This window comes from Diabrotica undecimpunctata, chromosome 2, assembly GCF_040954645.1.
Source record: "Diabrotica undecimpunctata isolate CICGRU chromosome 2, icDiaUnde3, whole genome shotgun sequence".
Classification (NCBI taxonomy): Eukaryota; Metazoa; Arthropoda; class Insecta; order Coleoptera; family Chrysomelidae; genus Diabrotica; species Diabrotica undecimpunctata.
In genome coordinates this window covers 20,049,342-20,072,434 of record NC_092804.1, presented here as the reverse complement: position 1 = coordinate 20,072,434, position 23,093 = coordinate 20,049,342, and the positions used below count along the sequence as shown (strand labels likewise).

Sequence of the window (23,093 nt, the reverse complement as noted above, 5' to 3'; positions counted from 1 at the left end):
TATCCACATTTTTTATCAACCATCAACTTCGAGTTTTTTTCGAACTTAACTAATTTTAACTAAAAAAAAAAAAGATTCTTGGCTTATTTCAGATGCCCCTGAAGATGGTCTGAGAGATAAAGTAGTTAAGCAACATTTAATAAAAAATTGTGCTCACCTTCTATTTGAGTAAAGTTCATATATTCGAACATTCAACCATATATTATTTTATTAAAATATTTACTTTCTACACAGATAATAATGTTACTGCAAATTTACTTAAAAAACTAGTTATTGTTTTTTCTAATTAGAGTAACGACATTCTTCATAGCAATAATACTATATCAATTGAACTAAGTGCAAGTAAATTTATTTCTATTAAAAACTGCGAGTACCTATAAAAACGATAATTGTTCTCTACATTTAATTATTCAACAGTCTTCTCGACCCTTTATCTTCTATACACATTTAATTCAATTTAAGCCATTACTCAAATGGCGTTATAGCATGATAACACTGATGTGCGTGATACGATCAATTTTAAAAGTAGCGGCCTTTGAACTACTCTCACGTGTATTTCAATTAGCCCAGCTAATAGGTCGAAATTAATTAAAATCCTATCAGTTTTAGCTTTAGAGTGAATTTCATTGCGTCAATCATTTTCTTTGTGAAAGTACAATAATATGCATTTAACAATGATATAATTAACTGGTTTTCAAAAAACTGTAAATCTCTGCGATAAATAATAATAATAATGGAAAAGTAAAAAAGAGAAAATTTCTCTAATGATTTAGTATGCACTTCGGTCTTGACAAGTGCCGTGTCTTAAATATAATCAAAGGAAAGGTTCAGCCCGGCGGATTCGATATGCAAAATGGCCAGAATATCGAGGCGCTGCGCTGGGTGAAATTATCAATAACATTCGATATGCTGACGATACTGTGATAATGGCAAGAACAGCGGAAGATCTACAACATCTAATTGAAAGTATGAATGAGATATGTAATAACTACGGCATAAGGATGAACGTCAAAAAAACCAAATATATGACCTTCAGTAAGAATCCAATACATGACGCTAGTATCGCAATAAACGGTACCCAACTCGAAAAAATAAACGAATACAAATACTTGGGAACCCTCATCAATGAAACAGGTGACTAAAATCACGAGATAAAAAGACGTATTGAAATTGCCAGGTCTAACTTTATTAAAATGAAAAAATTATTTTGTAATGGTGATATTAGTATTCAGCTACGAACTAGAATGTTAAAATGCTATGTATTCAGTACTTTGCTTTACGGTGTTGAGGCATGGACTCTTAAACAGAAGAATGTTAAAAATATTGAAAGCTTTGAGATGTGGTGCTACCGCCGTATACTAAAAATAAGTTGGGTGGATAAAATTACAAATGGAGAGGTGATACGCAGAATAAATAACGATCCAGAAGTTGTACTGAATATAAAAAAGACAAAACTTGAATACTTTAGCCACCTGATGAGAGGACAAAAGTAAACATTCCTACCAAATATAATGCAAGCAAAAATCCAAGGACGCAGAAATCCAGGACATAGAAGAATGTCCAGGCAGAGAAATTTAAGAACGTGGTTTGGCTGTACCACTAACGAATTATTCAAAACAGCAGTAAATAAAATTAGAATCGCCCTAATGATATCCAATTTCCGATAGGAGAGGCACTCAAAGAAGAAGGGCCTCGGAATAAAGCAAGCGCGGAAGATTGACCATAAGCAAATGAAAACTGAGATAACTACTGAGTTTATGCGAAGGGTAAAACAGCTGCTTCGTTCTCACCATAACAGTATAAATTTGTTTAAGGCACTAAACACCTACGCATGTTCCGCGCTTAGCTAATCATTTGGTCTTATTAAGTGGATAAAAACGGATATAGAAAGTCTTCAGCGAAAAGTACGAACACACCTCACAAAGGAATAAAAATACCATCCTTGAAGTGCAGTAGAAAGAACGACATTACTGCGGTATTTAGGAAGACGATGACTTATGGATATAAATGAGAAACTAGAAGAACAGATTACTAATTTAAGAACTTATTTTCAGGTGTAGGCTGAGACATCTACATCGCGAGATTTGTGCAGTAAATGATACAACTGTTACGTTCCAAATTTAAAGTAGAAAGTCCCACCTCTATTTTATCAAAATTTAAATAATTCAGGACGTGTAAGAGCGGTTGCCTATAATATATTATAAGCAAGGTGGCGAAAATAAAATTAGTAATTTTCAAATAGGGGTAATGTCTGGCAAATTGTGCTGAAGTTAAGGGAACACGTCCTCTTTTTTGTGAAGAAACTAATTTAGATCGTTCTTTCTAGAGTTATCTTGGAAGAATTGGGATCATAAAATTGAAATTTTTGAATCTCGGTACTATTCGGTGACCTCCGTGTGTCAAGTTGTCAAGTGTTCGGAAAGACGACGGAAAGAAAGTGATTCCAGGTTTGAGAGTGTTACTGAAAGGTTGGGCTAGATTAAAAACGGCATTTTTGTTTTTTTGCTTTTGCTGCTGTTCCATGTGGGATCTGGACTAGTCCGAACCGTGTGGATATTCAAGGGGATTTGCTGCCTTCGTGGAAGGGTTTTTTTTGGAATATCCACAATTTCGCTAAAAAAAGCGGATCTACAGTACACGTGAATACCGGGAGTCGTATTTAGATCAAGAAATTAGCCTTAATCACGAGTCCAAATAGCCGGCTACGCTTCGGTCCAATTTGGGATATTTCAAACCCCTAATCTGGCTAAGAAGGGTGAGTGTTAGAACATTTCGTTTTTAATTAATTAAAAAGTTGTAGTTATTTTTTTATCCCATCTCTAAAAAGCTATTCACATTTTTATCAGTTTTCATACATTCAAGTTCGGAGACAAGTTTTTTTTTGTATTGCTCCATTATCGCCAAAAGGCAGATAAACAAAGTGTTAAAATCAATATATTTATTTCCAAATAATTATTTTAGACACAGATGGTAATTAATGTTTTCTTGCTTCAGGGTTGGTTGGTTGGTTTGTTTGTTTTTTTCTGCTTCTTCTTCTTCGTATTTTTCCATCTGGCTGTAATTTTCAACTTTTCAACATTGTCACACAAGTCTATGTACATCGGCAATCGTATGGGATTTTGGATTGAAGACACGCTGAACTATAACTGGAATTCCACGCGGTGAAGTATATGAATATTCGAGGTATGGATCGATAATTAATTTTCAACGGAAGATTTAAGCACCGTCTAATTTGGTTTGCGGAATACAATAGTTTTTTTTTAAAGATTATTTGCTGTTAGTTTTTATTTTCATATTTACAAATACTTTACAGATTTTTTTTAAAGATAATTTGCGGTTTATTTTATTAATTCAATATTTACACATACCTATTTTAATTTTGTAAACTGCGTCTAAGGGGGGGTTATATATTTGAGATTTATTTTTTTTATATTATTTTCTGCGCACGCACTTGAGCTCACGTGGTGTCCTATTTGCGTTAATTATTTTTTTTTGGTTGGTATTGAACCGCACACCCCTTAGCGTCCGGTACTTTTGACACGTCTTACCTTTCATTTTGTTCTGTTAAGTAGAAATAACTTATGAATTTTTGTTAGGCAAGCAGAAGCCGCATTTTTATATTATTTTTTTATTAAGCCTATGGTAAAGTTAAATAATATTGTAATATGTAATATGTATGTATTTATTTTCAACTATCTTGGGAATCTATTTATTAAAATTGACTAAATTCTAATCTGACAATTTCATTTATTTTTTTATTTATTCAGGTTGTATACTGTTACTTAGTATTTTAGTAGTAAACCTATTGGTAAGTTGGTGGTTTATTGAATAGCAACGTAGGGAAGGCTGTGGGCCAATTTACCTGGCGCCCCTGATATAACTTCGGATTTTTTTGTTTTGTGGACCGCACGACCATCTCCACTGTTTTGTCTAGCCGCGAGCCATTCCCAGACTGTCACCGTATAGTACTTTTCTTTCCGGGTGTACGTCTGATTTATATTTGGTACAATTTGTAATTTTTTTTATATAGATTCGGTTTTGTACGCCACATATTTTGGCGCCCAACGTGGGGCCCTTAATTAATTAACCTTTTTTTGTCAACCCCTTGTGTAGATTCCTTTTAATTAGTTAACCTAACGTGTTAGGGCTTTAATTGACTAACTTTGATTTATTTACTTTACCACTGGTTTTGCACTTAGTAGTAGTCTTAGAACTTCGTGTTTAGTGGAAGTGTATGCCAAGAAGTGCTTACTAGTTTTTTTTTGTGTGACGTGAAGTTGGAAGAAGCCAAAAATGGAACTTTAAAGAAGATACTTTGAAGTGGTGTTGTGGAACTTAGAAGAATTATGGATATATTAGGACTTTGAAATATTTCTATTTCAGTTGGAGTTCAAATTTATTTTTTTTGAGAAGTTGGACTTCGAAATTCTACATTGTGGTTTAACTTACTTATGTTAGGGAATGTAAAATCTTTTTTTGAGATTATGTTGGGACTTGTAATTTGTTCTGAAACAATGAAATTTTGAAAATCTTTTGTGAAATTTTATAGATTGAATAAAGCGACTATTACTTTTATTTTGCTTTTGGTTTGCTCCCATTAATAAAATAAACTGTACCTGTGTGTTAATATTTTTACTTATATCTCGATTTTGTTTGAATATTTGCTCCTTTCGGTTGATACATTTTTTTTTAAATTTTGAACTTTGGCAAGATGGTGCGAAAACTTGTACCCAACTACTTAAGGAAAGAGGAACTGGAATATGAACTCAAAATTCGTGGAGTGTCTACTGGCACTGTTGAGTCTATGAGGTCTAGTCTGTCTGATGCACTTAGTCGTGAGGCAGCAAATGAAAGCTTTAGATATCCTGAGCACCCATTCACCTTTTCACAGGATAAAACTGCAATCGAGACTAAACTTGCGGAGCTGAATACGGCTGTTGGAAAGTTTGCCGGAACTCCTACTTGTGCTGAGTCCTTGAGATTGCGGACACAGATTAACCATGTCTTGGGGAGAATTGATCTTATGGTATTGCCAACAGGTGATGATGCAGACGCAGCCCAGGTTGTTAAGTCAGACTTTCTTGCTGAGATTTTGAAGTTGTCACAGGATTTACATGATAAGCAGCATCCAATCGGATCTGGTTCGGTACCAGTAGCGCTCGATGTGATTTCGGTTTTAAATCAGTCTTTTCAGGCAGGGGTAGGACAAGTTCATGCTTCTTCTCCTGGAGCGATGTCACAAGCTGGTAATAATGTTTTTTCAGGGTCTGTCTCTAGTTTTTCTTCTGGGATGATACTTCCTCATAAATGGGGAATAGAAAAGTTTTCAGGTTCTGCTAGGGGTATGTCTATTTCTGCATTTTTTGAGATGGTGAATGAATTGAGTCTCGCTCGTCATGTACCAGATAGTATACTTTTGGAATCAGGTATAGATTTATTTTCGGATAAAGCCTATCAGTTTTATAAAGATGTTCGTCTACGTGTAGGGAGTTGGGCTGAATTAGTTGAAGAGTTTCGTAGGGAGTACCTGTCAGCTCACCATGGGGAAGCGCTTTTTGAAGAGCTTCGGAGGAGAACTCAGCATTCGTCTGAGACTATTGGAGTTTACTTGGCAATAATGAATAGTTACTTTAATCGCTTGCGTTGTCATGTTCCAGAGGAAGTTAAATTGTCTATAGTTATTAGGAATTTGCATCCGTTCTATCAAGATAGATTACGTGATCCTTTGCCAGCTACCTTGGAGGAACTTCGTGTTCTATGTCGCAGTATGGAGGAAAGACGTGATTGTATTAGGAACTATGTTGAACCGAATAGTAGGAAAATGAATACTTTGGAAAAGGACCTAGCTTATATCAGTGTGGATGCTGAAAGTTGTAGTAGTGTTGGTGAGGGTCCTGTTGCTTCATCCGAATCGGAGTCCGCTAGAGGAAAGTTTAGGACTTTAGTCTGTTATCGTTGTAATCAGTCAGGCCATAAGGCAGTAGGGTGTTTAATGAAGAAGGAGGCTGTTCACTGTTTTAAGTGTAAGAAAGAAGGGTTTACAGTCAGAACTTGTCCTTCGTGTAATTCGGGAAACGGAAGGAAGCGCACCTAACTGGTCGAAGAGGTGTTGCCGACGTTGACTCGACCAACCTACGTCCTATTTTAGACTTTATTTTACATCATTCCGAAGGAGATGAACGTCCATATTTGAAAGTTAAAGTCTTAGGAAAGGAAATTTTGGGATTATTGGATTCTGGTGCTTCAAAGACCATTGTAGGAAGAACTGGTTGGAAATTTTTACAAAACTTGGGTTTAGAGTTGGATACTTCGAAGAAGACCGTTTGTAGAGTGGCGAATGGTCAGATGTGTGAATCGTTGGGGGAATGTTTAGTACCTTTCATGGTTAGGGATCGCTTGCGTGTCTTGCCAGTATTAGTTATTTTGGACGTACCGCACATTCTGATTTTAGGATCTGATTTTTGGCGTGTTATGGGTATCGTTCCAGATTTGAGGCATAACGAATGGTATTTTTCGGACGCTCCAGCAATGGTAGGTTCAGTGGATCATCTCCGAGGTCAAACTATTTTGACCGATGCAGAGAAGTCGCAATTGGAGGAAGTTATTAATAGAAGTCGTGAACTAATGGGCACTTCTCTTGGTTGTACTGATGTCACTGAGCATGTGATTGTTTGTAAATCTGCACCCATAAAACAACGTTACTATCCTGTATCCCCAGTAATCCAAAGCCATATTGATAAAGAGCTAGAAGATATGTTGGCGAAAGGAGTAGTGGAGCGATCGAATAGTGCTTGGTCGTCCCCGATTCTCTTGGTGAAGAAAAAAGTTCCAGAAGGTGAAGAACCAAAATGGAGGTTCTGCGTAGACTATCGAAAGCTTAATGCCGTAACAGAGAGGGATGGCTACCCATTACCGTACATCTCTAATATTTTAAATAAATTAAAGAACGCGCATTATCTTTCCACCATAGACATTAAGTCGGCGTATTGGCAGGTACCTGTTGCTAAGGCTTCCAGGCCTTATACTGCTTTTACGGTTCCTGGTCGAGGTCTTTTTCAGTTTTGCAGAATGCCTTTTGGATTACATAATGCCCCGGCTACATGGCAGAGGTTGATAGATCGTGTCCTCGGTCCGGAGTTGGAACCCTATGTTTTTACTTACTTGGATGACGTGGTCATCGTGACAAAGTCTATTGAAGAACATGTAAGGATCTTAGAGGAAGTCTTTAGACGCTTGAGAGAAGCTAAGTTAACCGTTAGCTGGGATAAATGTCAATTTTGTAGACCGGAACTAAAGTATTTGGGTCATGTGGTTGATAGGAATGGACTACATGTTGATGGTGATAAGGTCAAGGCTATGCTACGTATCCCAACACCCACATCCGTCAAGGAAGTTCGTAGCATCATAGGCACATTTTCCTGGTATCGAAGATTTATTCCTTCCTTTGCGACACTACTAGCTCCAATTACAGCGATATTGAAGAAAGGAAGAAAATTCAATTGGACCCCGAGTTGTGAAGAATCTTTTCAGAAAATAAAAGAATGTCTAGTTTCTGCTCCGATACTTAATTGTCCTGACTACAATTTGCCTTTTGTTGTCCAATGTGATGCCTCAGGATATGGAGTGGGCGCCGTGTTATTGCAGCCAGGCCCGGATGGTGACGAAGTAATTAGTTTCCTGAGCAGATCACTAACGCGTCAAGAAAGGAATTTTTCCACGACGGAACGGGAATGTTTAGCTGTGTTATGGGCAGTCGAAAAACTGCGTCCTTATTTGGAGGGTGTTCCGTTTACGGTCGTGACTGATCACGCATCCCTCGTATGGCTTCAAAATTTGAAGGATCCTACTGGAAGATTAGCTCGATGGGCGGTAAGATTGCAACAATATGACTTTAAGATTGTGCATCGGAAAGGAAAAGAACATGTTGTCCCCGATTTGTTATCTCGGTCAGTTCCCGTGCTTGATATGGTTGAAGAGGTTGTACCGCTTCCTAGTGGTGATAGTTGGTATGATAAACTTTGTAGAAAAATCGAGTCTAATCCCTTGAAGTATCCTCAGTGGAGAATGTCTGGTGGCAAACTTTATAAATACATCCGTCCCAGTTATGGATTTTTGGTCGAGGAAGCGGACAATTGGAAGGAAGTCGTTCCTAAGGGTCAACGATTGGAAGTGCTGAAGTTGTGTCATGATAGTCCTTTAGCAGGTCATATGGGGATCCTGAAAACTTATAAGCGTATTAACGAGAAGTATTTTTGGCCGAAACTGCGGAGTGATGTGTCTCGTTACGTTGGACGTTGCTCACTGTGTGCCATGCATAAGGTGGAACAAGGTAAGCCCAAAGGCTTTATGACTCCTCAACCTAAAGCTACTCAACCATGGGAGATAGTAGCAACCGATCTTATGGGACCTTTCCCAAGATCAACTCAAGGCTATAAGTTTATCTTAGTGGTAATGGATGTGTTTAGTAAATTTTCTTTGGTATTTCCGTTGCGATCCTCAAAAGCCGTGCATGTCGTTAAGAAAATAGAAGAAGAAGTTTTCCTCGTATTTGGAGTTCCACGTCTGTTACTATGTGATAATGGTGTCCAGTATACTTCGGGTATTTTCAAGAAAATGATGGAAACCTATGGTGTCTCAGTTCGTTATAATGCGTTGTATCATCCACAGTGCAATCCATCTGAACGCTATAACCGAACCCTTAAAACAATGATGGCAACTTATATAGCTGACAACCATAAGAAGTGGGATGAAAATTTGGCCAAACTAGCATGTGCTACGCGCACTGCATACCACGAGTCGACTGGTCAAGATCCCTACTTCATAAATTTCGGTCGGAAGATGGTAGTGGATGGACGAGATTTTTCCCGAAAGGACAAACTCGGAGACCCGGAGGACGAAGTAGCTAAAATGGGATATAATCGATCGCGTGGACTCCAGGAATTATTTGTTGATGTTAGAAAACGTTTAGATAAAGCTTCGGCTAAGTGTGAGAAGACCTATAATCTACGGAGACGTCCAGAGGAATTTCAGCCCCATCAGTCAGTATGGCGGAGAAATTTTGTGTTGTCAGATGCCGCTAAATATTTCACGAAAAAGTTAGCTCCTAGATGGATAAGACCCTACTTCGTGAAGAAGAAAGTTTCCCCCTGGACATATAGTTTAGAGGATGAAAATGGCAAGGATCAAGGTATTTGGAATATTAAGGATTTAAGGATTAGTAACCCGACTGGTGATCCCGATAGGATTTAGGTCGGAGTAGAACGGACTAGCAAAGTTTTGTCTAGTCTAAGTAAATTCTTCTGAAATTGGTTGTATTTATTTTTTTTTGTTGTGTCCGTGAAGGATGACTGAGTGTTGGCTATGATCGGTTCTTAGGATGTATTTGGATGGTCAACCGATTCGTTTTTTTTTTGTGTTAGGTAGCCAATACGAAGTCGTAGGGTTGCGGTAGCCTTAATTTCTTTTGATTTATGGAATTGAATGTCACTTAGGTTTGGTCAGAAATATGTTGTCTTCGATGATATGGCGTTGGGATTTGTTTTGATGTTAGTAAGCCATTCTATTTAATTGGGATTTTTTCGAAGCCACATAATTATGTTTTGGTGAATCTTGTTGGATAATAGCTTAGTTTTGGATGATTCACTAAATTTCGTTGTATACGGATTTAAATTCTGGAAGACCTATCTCATTTTTATTTTAATGAACAATTGGAATTACACTACTGTTTCGGTAGATGTTTCTCGCAGTATCAGTAAGAGTGGAATGGTGGAGAGTTTCTTATGGACTCATGTTATGCGAGGTATAGTGAAGTACTAGCGATGCCCCAGAGCTGGGAGGTCGCGAATAAGGGCAACATCCAGTAACCGACCAAATCAGTGTTGTCAGATTGACGTTGGAATTTGAAACTATTCTACTTGATCTCATACGATGAGAGATGACTGTTGTGTGGAAGTGGAGTAAGTGTTGTAAGTAAGTTGTTGCTTTGTGCGTGTGGTTTGAGGTTGGTATGTCTTTCGTTGTCCAAGTACTTGCGCATGGTGAAGACGGTGTGGATGATGATTGTGTGGATTGTGTGGACTTCGCTCAGAGTTTAGGTAGTGTGTCGCTAGCGCGAGGGAAAATTTTCTTCGTCTAGTTTTTCCTCGTAAATTTTCCTCTGGGAAAGGGAGGTGTTGTTACGTTCCAAATTTAAAGTAGAAAGTCCCACCTCTATTTTATCAAAATTTAAATAATTCAGGACGTGTAAGAGCGGTTGCCTATAATATATTATAAGCAAGGTGGCGAAAATAAAATTAGTAATTTTCAAATAGGGGTAATGTCTGGCAAATTGTGCTGAAGTTAAGGGAACACGTCCTCTTTTTTGTGAAGAAACTAATTTAGATCGTTCTTTCTAGAGTTATCTTGGAAGAATTGGGATCATAAAATTGAAATTTTTGAATCTCGGTACTATTCGGTGACCTCCGTGTGTCAAGTTGTCAAGTGTTCGGAAAGACGACGGAAAGAAAGTGATTCCAGGTTTGAGAGTGTTACTGAAAGGTTGGGCTAGATTAAAAACGGCATTTTTGTTTTTTTGCTTTTGCTGCTGTTCCATGTGGGATCTGGACTAGTCCGAACCGTGTGGATATTCAAGGGGATTTGCTGCCTTCGTGGAAGGGTTTTTTTTGGAATATCCACAATTTCGCTAAAAAAAGCGGATCTACAGTACACGTGAATACCGGGAGTCGTATTTAGATCAAGAAATTAGCCTTAATCACGAGTCCAAATAGCCGGCTACGCTTCGGTCCAATTTGGGATATTTCAAACCCCTAATCTGGCTAAGAAGGGTGAGTGTTAGAACATTTCGTTTTTAATTAATTAAAAAGTTGTAGTTATTTTTTTATCCCATCTCTAAAAAGCTATTCACATTTTTATCAGTTTTCATACATTCAAGTTCGGAGACAAGTTTTTTTTTGTATTGCTCCATTATCGCCAAAAGGCAGATAAACAAAGTGTTAAAATCAATATATTTATTTCCAAATAATTATTTTAGACACAGATGGTAATTAATGTTTTCTTGCTTCAGGGTTGGTTGGTTGGTTTGTTTGTTTTTTTCTGCTTCTTCTTCTTCGTATTTTTCCATCTGGCTGTAATTTTCAACTTTTCAACATTGTCACACAAGTCTATGTACATCGGCAATCGTATGGGATTTTGGATTGAAGACACGCTGAACTATAACTGGAATTCCACGCGGTGAAGTATATGAATATTCGAGGTATGGATCGATAATTAATTTTCAACGGAAGATTTAAGCACCGTCTAATTTGGTTTGCGGAATACAATAGTTTTTTTTTAAAGATTATTTGCTGTTAGTTTTTATTTTCATATTTACAAATACTTTACAGATTTTTTTTAAAGATAATTTGCGGTTTATTTTATTAATTCAATATTTACACATACCTATTTTAATTTTGTAAACTGCGTCTAAGGGGGGGTTATATATTTGAGATTTATTTTTTTTATATTATTTTCTGCGCACGCACTTGAGCTCACGTGGTGTCCTATTTGCGTTAATTATTTTTTTTTGGTTGGTATTGAACCGCACACCCCTTAGCGTCCGGTACTTTTGACACGTCTTACCTTTCATTTTGTTCTGTTAAGTAGAAATAACTTATGAATTTTTGTTAGGCAAGCAGAAGCCGCATTTTTATATTATTTTTTTATTAAGCCTATGGTAAAGTTAAATAATATTGTAATATGTAATATGTATGTATTTATTTTCAACTATCTTGGGAATCTATTTATTAAAATTGACTAAATTCTAATCTGACAATTTCATTTATTTTTTTATTTATTCAGGTTGTATACTGTTACTTAGTATTTTAGTAGTAAACCTATTGGTAAGTTGGTGGTTTATTGAATAGCAACGTAGGGAAGGCTGTGGGCCAATTTACCTGGCGCCCCTGATATAACTTCGGATTTTTTTGTTTTGTGGACCGCACGACCATCTCCACTGTTTTGTCTAGCCGCGAGCCATTCCCAGACTGTCACCGTATAGTACTTTTCTTTCCGGGTGTACGTCTGATTTATATTTGGTACAATTTGTAATTTTTTTTATATAGATTCGGTTTTGTACGCCACACAACACCGATCAAACTGAGGGAACCAGAAATGCGCATAAACCATCTTACTAAGGACGAAAAAATGCGCTCCTGGATGGGTAAACTTCTGCACATGTGACATCCCAATGGGGTCAGTCAAGACCATGTCGACAATATAGCGTCGAACTATTGACTGACATCAGAAAAGATGTTCCCTGAAAGAAAGGCAAACACCCTCAGATCCAAAATGACAAATGCCGATACGGATGTCAGGCATTTACTGTAACTGAATAGCACGACTCAGTAGGAAATATCCTTTATCAAGAGATAGCTATCAAACTGGGAATTCTTCAAACAAACCATCTTCCATATTATCAATACGTTCCTGAGAGTATACTTGAGAATGAAAACTACAAGCTATACTGGGACCGCACTGCGCTCACAGACCAAACAGTGGCACATAATAGACCAGATCTCATACTAGTTAATAAACTAAAGAGACAAATAACATTACTTGATGTGGTGATACCCAACAACAATAATCTTCATGATAAATAGAACGAAAAAATCGCCAAGCGCAGGGATCTGGAAATTCAAATACGAAAACAGTGGAGAATGGAAAGTATCCAGACAATACCTATTATTCTCTCTACTACTGGAGTCATTCCAAAGAAACTCCTAGAAAACATAAAAAAGCTAGGTCTGAATGAACATCTCTACAAGACGATGTAGAAAGCTGTACTACTGTCAACGTCCAGATGTTTACGAACATTTTTGGGAGATATCACGGTAACACGGAAGGAGTCCCACCAGAGTTCAATCCTTTTGATACCGTAGGTATCTGCGATGAGTGAATTTTCCCCTTAGAAGGAGTGTGAGCCGTATGGCTAAATATGGAAAAGTAAAAAAACTCTGTTGTTAATAGTAGACGCCTATAACCAATATATCAGTCTTAAAACATACTAACGATATATTGCCATAATTTGAACTAAATTCAATACCGAATTCAATTAACCTTAAACCAATTTTCCTTAGGGACTATTCCCAATTTTCTCAACTTATTCGGAATCATCATTTGTATCAGATATTAATGATATAGTACTTAACAGATATCAATTATATATTGATGCCTCTAAAAAAAAAAAAAAATAAAGTTGCTTATGCAGTTTGGGATCCAAATATTAAAAATAAAGTAACAGAAGTTTTATGTAAAAATCCTCTACAAAAGGAATATATTTAAAAATACCCTTTTGGGCTACATAACACAACGTTTTCGGACTAAAGAGTCCATTATCAATGTCATATTACCTGGAATAAGTATTACCACTTTAGTGAAAGCAAACATAAAGGTTAAACTTTGACTAAGGTTGAAAAAGCAATGTGGTGACAAACTTACCAGGTATACTCAAGTCACTCCACTAAATATCTGGGTGTAAAACCCCTTAAAAAGTTACAAAAGTTGTTGTGTGTTATTGTTAAAAATATGTTGTCATGTTAAAGTATTTAACAAATACCCTGCATGGCAACGTAAGTACGTAAAACTCCCAATAGGGGTGGTTGCTGACCTTCAGACCTTGTCTGAATGGGCTCTAGATGGCAACTAGTTAAAATGACAGTTTTTAAAAGGATGCATGAACAAAGCAGTCAATGTAACTTGTAGTAAGTGTCTTAATGTGACACCAGCCAAACAATGTGTTAAATGAATATGTTGAGAAATTTTAAAATTTCTAATTTATTGTTCCTTACAACAGTAGCAAACATCAATATGTTGAGGTTGACGTGTGGCATACCCTGAAAATTATGAATTAAACTATTGTATGTCCTTCCACATATACTGATCTATACCATATTGTATTGGACGTACACCGGGAGTAAATTTTTATAGTTTTTATAAGGCAAATATTTAATAAAAAATATTGACAGCGGTGGGATTCGAACCCACGCCCTTTCGGACTGGTGCCTAAAACCAGCGCCTTAGACCGCTCGGCCACGCTGCCGTTATAATTATGATGATTCCATAAATATTTCAAAATTAAAAAAAAACATAATAATATAGCATAATATAACATGATTATTTATCGATTTTAAACAGATATACGACTCCATAAACCGAAGGATGCCATATGAGGCCATGAGAACATTAGAAATACCAGAAAACCTTGTATGACTAGTAAGAATGACGCCTAGGAACACGAGAAATAGGGTAATAATGGAAGTAATCTTTTCAAGGCAGCTCACATTGAATAAACGTTAGCAAGGGGATCAGCTATCAACAAATTTATTTAACCTTGTATTAGAGCAAATCGTAGGAAGATCAAATATGAGCACAAAGAAGACTATTTTCACTAGCAAGGAACATTGCATATCGTACGCGGATGATGTGATGATACTAGAAGAAGCGAACATATACAAACTATTAATAAAACAAAATAACGCAATATATGGAAATGAGAGGAGACATAACAAATGATAGTAAATATATCAAGATGAAATGAGCACAAGCTGTTTATAGTTGGATATGATATATCGGGAATGAACACGGAAAAAAGGAAAAGAGATAGACAAATGATTAATGAAGGGGGGCAGAGCAGTAGGGTCACTAAATTCAATACTGAAAGCAAAAAATGTTTAACGAACAGTTAACATGTGAGTCAACCAAAGGAAGAAAAGAAAGTAATGATCTGGGAAAGAAAGGTGCTCAGAAAAATCTTCGGAGGAATACAGACGCCAGAGAACCGAAATGTTAAAACAATACGGAATGAGGGAGAAATGGGGAAGAAGATTAAGTCCAAAGAAAAAATAATTGGAAGCAGTAAAGCAGGACTTGTCAGAAGGAAGCATGAGAGATTTGAGAGAAAAAGCAAGGTACCGGAAAATGGAGGGGAATAACCTAGATTTTATATAGTGAACATGGAGAACAGACTATATTATTTACCATGATATTCTGGATTATTACTTTTCCATCTATTAGTTCTTTCTCATGTCACTAGAATCAGCAATTATTTAAAAAAATTTCACAAACTCTTTGTGTGTGTGTGTGTTCTGCCCAGGATGCCTCTAAAATGTAATAAAATATTTCTTATTATAGTTGAAAATATTTAAACAAGTAATAAACAAGGTTTGTATATGGTATTACCACATGAGTTTATTTGAATAATGTAATCTATAACCGCTAGACATAAGTGATCTCAATTTATCGCGTTTTTGAAGGACCATTACATAGGATCATATGACGGAATAAGATGTTTAATAGTAACATTTTTAAACACTTTTATAAAGCAAGTATTTTAATAAAAAATCTTGACAGCGGTGGGATTCGAACCCACGCCCTTTCGGACTGGTGCCTAAAACCAGCGCCTTAGACCGCTCGGCCACGCTGCCGTTAAAATAAAATAAATCCTTATAGTACAGTCACTTAAGCGATTGGCTACCACTTTTATAAGATGAAATGGATTGGTGTGATATTTGAACTGAAGCTAAAAGTACAAAAGTCCCAGCTTAAAAATATAGTGCCAATGTTTGCTTTTATGCTAGACGTGGATGCCACACTTTCTGGGGATTGGATTTTTTATATATAAAAAAAAACTTAAGCACTTTATAAAGAGACAAATTATAAGCAAAAAATGTTCTATAACAATTTTGACGTTAGATCTCACAGAGGGGCCAATATTGATTCGAACCATATGCTAGTGATTACAAAATGTAAAATAAAAACAACGAATAATGAAAAGCGAAAAGTACAGAAAAAATGGGACGTAAATAAATTGAAACAGAATGAAGTAAGAAGAATATTTGTTCAAGAAGTAAATACAGAGATGCAGACCAAAGAACAACAAATGCAGGAACAGTGGAAAAAAATCAAACAAGGAATAAACAATGCAGCCGAAAAAGTGGTTGGCAAAATACAAAATAAAAGGTGAAATAATTGGTTTGACGATGAGTGCAAATTAACAGTGAAAGAAAAGAATAAAACGAGATTAAAATGGTTAAGCATAATCAAACAAGACTAACGAGAAAAATACAAAGATCGAAGGCAAAAGACAAAGAAATTATTTAAATCGAAAAAAAAAAATCAAAAAGTAGAAGAAATTATGAACGAGATAAAAACAGAAAATAAAAGACACAACTTAAAACCATTGTACCAATATTTAAAACTAGGTAACCGAAAACGGACAGCTAATATACCTATAGAAGTATGTAGAAAAATGGCAGAGGTGTTTCGAAGAAATATATCAAGAAACGGATAGAGAAGAAGAGAGAGAAACAATATCGATCACGGAACAAGATGACGAAGAAGAAGAATTGACCTATAAAGAAGTAAAGGAGAAAATATGGAAACTTAAAAATGGGAAAACAGCGGGAGAAGATGGAATATGTGCAGAATTTATAAAATACAGTGGGGGGGACTATACAGAAAGATTTACAAACTAATACAGAGTATATGAAGCAAAGAATGGAAGAAGGGTATTATAGTGACAATCCCAAAACAAGGAGACCATGGAATATGCAAAAACTATCAAGCAATTAATTTACTTAATGTAACATATAAAGTTCCCAGAAAGGCAGGAAAGAACGTTCTGTTCAGTTGCCATCATCACAGATAGTCAGGTAGCGCTTAAGGCACTCAATTCTGTAGAGGTCAATTCTAAGCTAGTATGGGATTGCGTGTGTGCCCTAAATAAACTACGAGACCGTGGCAAGGTTACGGTAGCCTGGGTACCGGGGCACGAGGGTCATAAGGGCAATGAAAAAGCAGATGCAATGGCCAAACAAGGCTCATCAATGCCATTCATTGGACCGGAACCCTTCTGCGGCATTGCAAAGTCAGTAACAATAACTGCTATAAGGAAGTGGGTAGCTCCCAAATATCTGGAATGGTGGAGGAATTCACCAGGACAAAATATACATATATATATATATATATATATATATATATATATATATATATATATATATATATATATCTATATATATATATATATATATATATATATATATATATATATCTATATATATATATATATATATATATATATATATATATATATATATATAGATATATATAGATATATATATATATATCTATATATATATATATATATATATATATATATATATATATATATATATATATATATTGTTGTGATCTGCTTTATGATGTTTTATTATTAATTAACACTAATTTAATTAATCCAATTATTTAATTAATTAATTTACTAATTTATGCAGAGTCATACAAATCAATTACTATTAAAAATTCTCAGGGTGCCTTTTTAATTTTACTTTAATCAGTTTACTTTATATATCTCTTCTAGTGGGTTCAGTATCTCCTAGTTGCTCATAATCGGGATAGAACAGGAAACGGAACCAACATTAAAACAACATAAATATGCACACAAATTATTATTTATTTTCAATAAGCAATACGATGAATATTAATAAATAACTTTTGTGGGCAATTATCTTTCACAACAAACTCCTATACTTTAAATTTAATTTTAATTACAAACTATCTATTGATCTGTTTTATAATAATATCTACTAAAAAAAATGACCATATAAAAAATAATTTATTCACAAAAAAAATAACTCTTTGAAACTTGGAATCTTAGTTCGTATGCTTATATTTGATTTTATCTTTAGAATATCTTAAAATTTTCTTTCATTCAAATTATTTGACTGACCTTTATTTTTTTACACCAATGATGTCTCCTCTCGATCAAACCACAGTTCCTTCCTTGATTGATTATGTCCGGCTACCATCAAATCTTTCCCGTTCTCAGCATCGATCCAAACCGCATACCAGCAAACTACTCCTCCGAAAACACAAGCCCAAGCCTCTTTTGACCGGTACTCTTTATTCACAAATTCTCCTTTCTTTCTCAATTATATCTCGTGGACTATGCAGACTCAAAAGAGGTATTAATCTTCTCGATTTTGATCTGCTCTCAGCTTCCACCTTTTTCACTAACAAACGAAAACACTGGTACTCAGATTGACTACACGAAAACACGTCTTCTCTTCTGGTCTGCCGGTAACATAATAATTCTTTCAATCTCTCCCAGACAACCTTCTCAACTCTCTCATTCCCACCATTCCTTTTTAACCAATCATAAGCATTCATCTTTCCCACTTATTTTCGATTTAGAAAATTTCCAACATGATATTTAAAACAAATAAACTACTTTCACCCAAATTACTTTTCAGAAACCATTAACAATTTTGCCTTTTTCAACAGAAATAAGTTTCCAAATTCTTGTTATCTCATATCTAAATCTAATTCTTATTTACTTTCGAAAAATGCCCACCGCAAAATACAATTACAAGTTTATTCCTAAATCTATAATTATACGGGTTCCATTGTCCTTTCACTATTCACTCAGTCTTTCACGGAAAAACTCAGGGTCAGGGTCCCGTCACGGAACAATGTTTTCTCTTATTCTAACTATTACAAATAAGTACAGGGTTGTATTTTAACTTATATGCCCGCGGTATATTAAAATAATAAAAATACTCTTTATTCTATTTCTGATCGATAAACTGATCCATAACAATATATATATATATATATATATATATATATATATATGTATATATATATATATATATATATATATATATATATATATATATATATATATATATATATATATATATATATATATATATATATAACCGCTAGACATATGTGATCTCGACTTATTGAGTTTTTGAAGAACCATTATATAGAACCATGTGCCGATAATATATAATATATAAGATGTTTTATAATTTTTAAACAGGTTTATAAAGCAAGTATTTAATAAAAAGTCTTGACAGCGGTGGGATTCGAACCCACGCCCTTTCGGACTGGTGGAATATAACGTTAGCTCTCGATAGAGGGAAAAATGCAGGTTTTTGGGCAATTTTTTGCAAATATCTCAAAAATGTAACATATAAGTCTTACTCGTTCACCATTTTTCCATACAAATAATTTTTACGCTGTTTTTATATTAGGGGTAGGATTTTTTATAAAGAGTTGGTGTTCCATAAGGGTATTTCGGGTGATTAAAAAGTTACTATTCCTCACATGTATACCAGTAAAATATCTTAAGCCTTTAATAGAAGTTTTGTCTCTATTTTATTATAAGATGTGGTTTTTAAGTGTTGCAACTTTTTAATGAGTGTTAAGTCACCTAATGAATATTAAAATATAATATGAATGCACCAAAATTTATTTTAAGCGACTAAAATCTTTTTTCCTATGTTTTCGGACATAAAGGGGCAGTTTTTGAGCATTTTGAGGGTAGAAACGTAATTAAATTTCATAAAATTTCGTAAATTATATTGAAAAACCTAAAAAGAATTTTATCGGACTTATTTGCATGGCATATTGAATCTTTAAAATATGTAAAGTTGAAATTTTCGATTGTTTTTTTCATACAAGTGTAGTTTTTTATTCCTAAAAAGCACAAATCGAGAGAACAGAACTTTTAAAGTGGATGACAATATTTATTTATAATACACAACAGATCTTATCACAAAAAAAAATGAAATTTTTAAAATTAAAAAAGTGTGACAGCGGTGGGATTCGAACCCACGCCCTTTCGGACTGGTGCCTAAAACCAGCGCCTTAGACCGCTCGGCCACGCTGCCGTTACGAAAATTTTTTTAATTATGCTATAAAAAGTAACTCGTTTAAACATTTTAATACCTAGTCATACTTAAATAAAAATAATAATCGTTCTTGTTAATTCTATAATATTCTTGTTAACCATATAATAAAATTTATTGTATATAAAAGAAAACAAGAGACCATACTGATGGTAAAACTGTTTAAAGAAACAATTTTATTTTCCAACAATATGTTATTCCTACAGTAAGAAAATTTATATCAGCACATTTCAATTGTTTAAAACAAAATTTATTTCAATTACATATTTTTAGAAGAATTTTTCACTAAGTAACGAAACACAAAATTTGTTTAATTTATTAATGTTTGTATTTTGAGAACGATTTCCGAAGCGGAAATTGAAAGGTCAATAAACTTACTTTAACCTTCAATTGTGGCTTATTGCCATCAAAATAGTAATTATTACTTTAAAATGCCACAAGAAAATAGCTTCAGAACAATATATATTTTTAATATAAACAGTTTGAAATTCTCACGTGATATATAATTCGGTATATAATTTAAAATAAAAAATATGAAATATGAAATAACAAATATGTTGATTTTGATATTGAAATTGATTTTTGCCGTCCTCAATATCAGTTTTTATAGGTGAATATTTCAACTAAGAGATAGTTTATTTCGACATTTTCTTATTAAACTCATCTATAGAAGCATTTTCATTTCATCGATTTGTATTTCTTCAGATAGTTATCTTTACTTTCTGTGGACGCGAGCGATCTATTCATATATAGATCACTTATACACACTTCTGATCTCTTATATGTCACAAAAATCAGCGTATTTGAATTCAGACTAGTTTCTAGAGTGACTTAATTTAGAATTTGTTTCAAAAGTTAAATGAAAAATTAAAAAGTGTCAATTTGCCAATCACAGCTGTTATAGTGTTGCATAATGCTCCAACACATCTTCATAACTACGATGTAGGTGACATTAAATTAGTTTTTCTTTTTCCGAACGTCCCGAAATTAGTGCAGCTGATGGACCAAGGTATGATCTAACGCTTAAAAAGCTTATGAAAAGACGAATCCTCAAGCTGAAGGCTAAGTCTCAATAGATTGCAACGTGAAAACTACTCTAACAGGTACAACACCCTGCCAGGTACGTAAGTCGTCTACAGACAATTCCGAGTTCTAACATCGAAAATATTATAATACCCATGTTCGTCCGTCTAAAGATCTAGTCTACTGGCAAGGATCTATACCACCATAAACCGATAATCTCATCGTAAATAAGTGCTCGTGCGACAATTAGGCTACGATTGCCTAATACAGTCACATTTTTTGAGTCTTTCGACTCCCGGAACTCCAAGAGATATCGTTGCCACGTTTGACTAGAAAAGGCATTCAGGCATAATCTCACGGATCATAGCTTCGCACCATTACCCGCTCGAGTAAATGCGTCAACAAAATGTCCGAACCTGCGGTTCCTCTAGTATTGAGCAGGATTACTATCCCAATGACGAGTCACCAGTAGGGTAAAATTAATCTGTCTCGCACACCTGTCTATGGGTGAACATTCCAACGCTTGGCGAATTCTGCTTCGCAATCATAGGACAGCCGACATGGAAGGATCAAAAAGCGACGTCGCTATGAACGCTTGGGCGCCACAAGCCAGTTATCTCTGTGGTAACGTTTGTGACACCTCTTGCTGAAAACTCTTTAAACTAAAAGGATCGATAGGCCATGCTTTCGCAGTCCCTATACATACTGAACATCAGGATCAAGCCAGCTTTTGCTCTTTTACTCTACGCGAGGTTTCTGTCCTCGATGAGCGGTATTGGGACACCTGCGTTATTCTTTGACAGATGTACCGTCCCAGTCAAACTCCCCGCCTGGCAGTGTCCACGAATCGAATCAGGCTGGAGGTAAGTTGACGCTGAAAACGAAGCACATGAACGCTAGCTGGGTATTCGAGAGGCAACCTTATCGGAACCATGGAACCGACGAACAGCACAACGCAACGAAACGTCACTCCGTGCCTTTGGCTTAAGAATACCGTGACACTCGCCGCCTCATGAGCGAACGACGCACGCGTTTTGCCTTATCTAGTAAGTTAAAAAACGAAAACGAACTTATTTCTGAAATTCTGAAACATTCGGAGAGTGAAAAAAAAAAAGATCTCAAAGAAGTCATCAAAAAGATCAATATCAAGGACGTTATCTATATGTCAGCTACGGCATTTCAGGAAATGCCCTCTTCAACGTTTGATAAAAATTTGGAGAAAACTTTGACCAGATGTTGAGAATAGTGTACCCGTTTAGCGTAGAATAGTGTACTTTTCGTGTACCCATGGAATTTCAAAATCCAAACTGTATGTTTTTGAGAAAAATCTTAAGTGCATGACTTATAAGCCTGATGATCTGGAATTCCTAGCACGTTTTCGCAGATAGTGTCCTTGGCAGTGGCAATGTTGACAACAGCCAACAGGCGTTGAACAGTTCACTTAACCCCTTTGTGATCAGTTTATAAAATTTGTTATTCTTAGACTGTTTTAATTCCCATTTCAGAAGGGATGCCTCGATAGTCCGGAAAAGTTGTTCGATGTACATTTTTCAGGTGGCCATTTTCTACTCAACTGTCGTTGCCAGGTTTCCGTGTTTGTCCGGGATGGCCGAGGACGGTTTTCGGTCTCCTCTTGTATAGACCAGTGGCTTCTCGAATCTTTCGGTGGTTGTTTCATTTGGAGCTTCTAGATTAATTTACAGTGCACAGATTCTAAATGTGCCGGTGGGAGATGGCTTCTATGCGCTGTATTATAGTCTATGTATGAGAGAAAGTTTTCAAAATAATGAAATAACAAATAATAATATAAAATTTGTTATTTCATTACTTGGAAAACTTTTTCTCTCATACACCAACTATAATATAACGCATAGAAGCCATCTCCCACCGGCATGTTTAGAATCTGTGCACTGTACATTTGTCTTGCATCCATATCTCCTTGGCCCTCCCCAATTTGTTCTTGGATTCTTCTGTTGATTTCTTCTACTGTCGATTCTGATTGTAAATTAATAATATACTTAAGAACTTCCAATCTTATCCCTATGATTCATATATCATAATGTTCGTATTAACAAAATAATTAACAAAATAAATAGACGGTCGACGAATCACCTACAAAACGAACTTCCGACAACGGTTAACAAAGTGATCGATTCTTCTCTTAACGTTAAATAGGAAAAAAGCCCTTCTCAGATCAAACGAATGAATTCAATCAACAAATAAATAAAAAAAGTTAGCCATCATTTGGTGGCGTAATCCCGCCGAAAGCTTTCGCTGAACTGTTGTTGGTGAATTACGTTTCATCAATCGGCAGCGTGATTTTCTACACTCAAAAAACAT

General features: G+C 35.4%; 1 protein-coding gene and 3 non-coding genes across 4 annotated transcripts in view; all 4 read right to left on the bottom strand.

Annotated features, from left to right (window-relative positions):
* Positions 1-23,093, bottom strand: part of oaf (BRICHOS-like domain-containing protein out at first) — a 788,141-nt gene that overhangs the window by 138,531 nt on the left and 626,517 nt on the right. The window lies entirely within an intron of this gene.
* On the bottom strand, positions 13,995-14,074 carry TRNAL-UAG (transfer RNA leucine (anticodon UAG)). The gene has a single exon. It is a non-coding gene; the product is annotated as a tRNA-Leu (tRNA).
* TRNAL-UAG (transfer RNA leucine (anticodon UAG)) lies at positions 15,379-15,458 on the bottom strand. The gene has a single exon. It is a non-coding gene; the product is annotated as a tRNA-Leu (tRNA).
* Positions 19,633-19,712, bottom strand: TRNAL-UAG (transfer RNA leucine (anticodon UAG)). The gene has a single exon. It is a non-coding gene; the product is annotated as a tRNA-Leu (tRNA).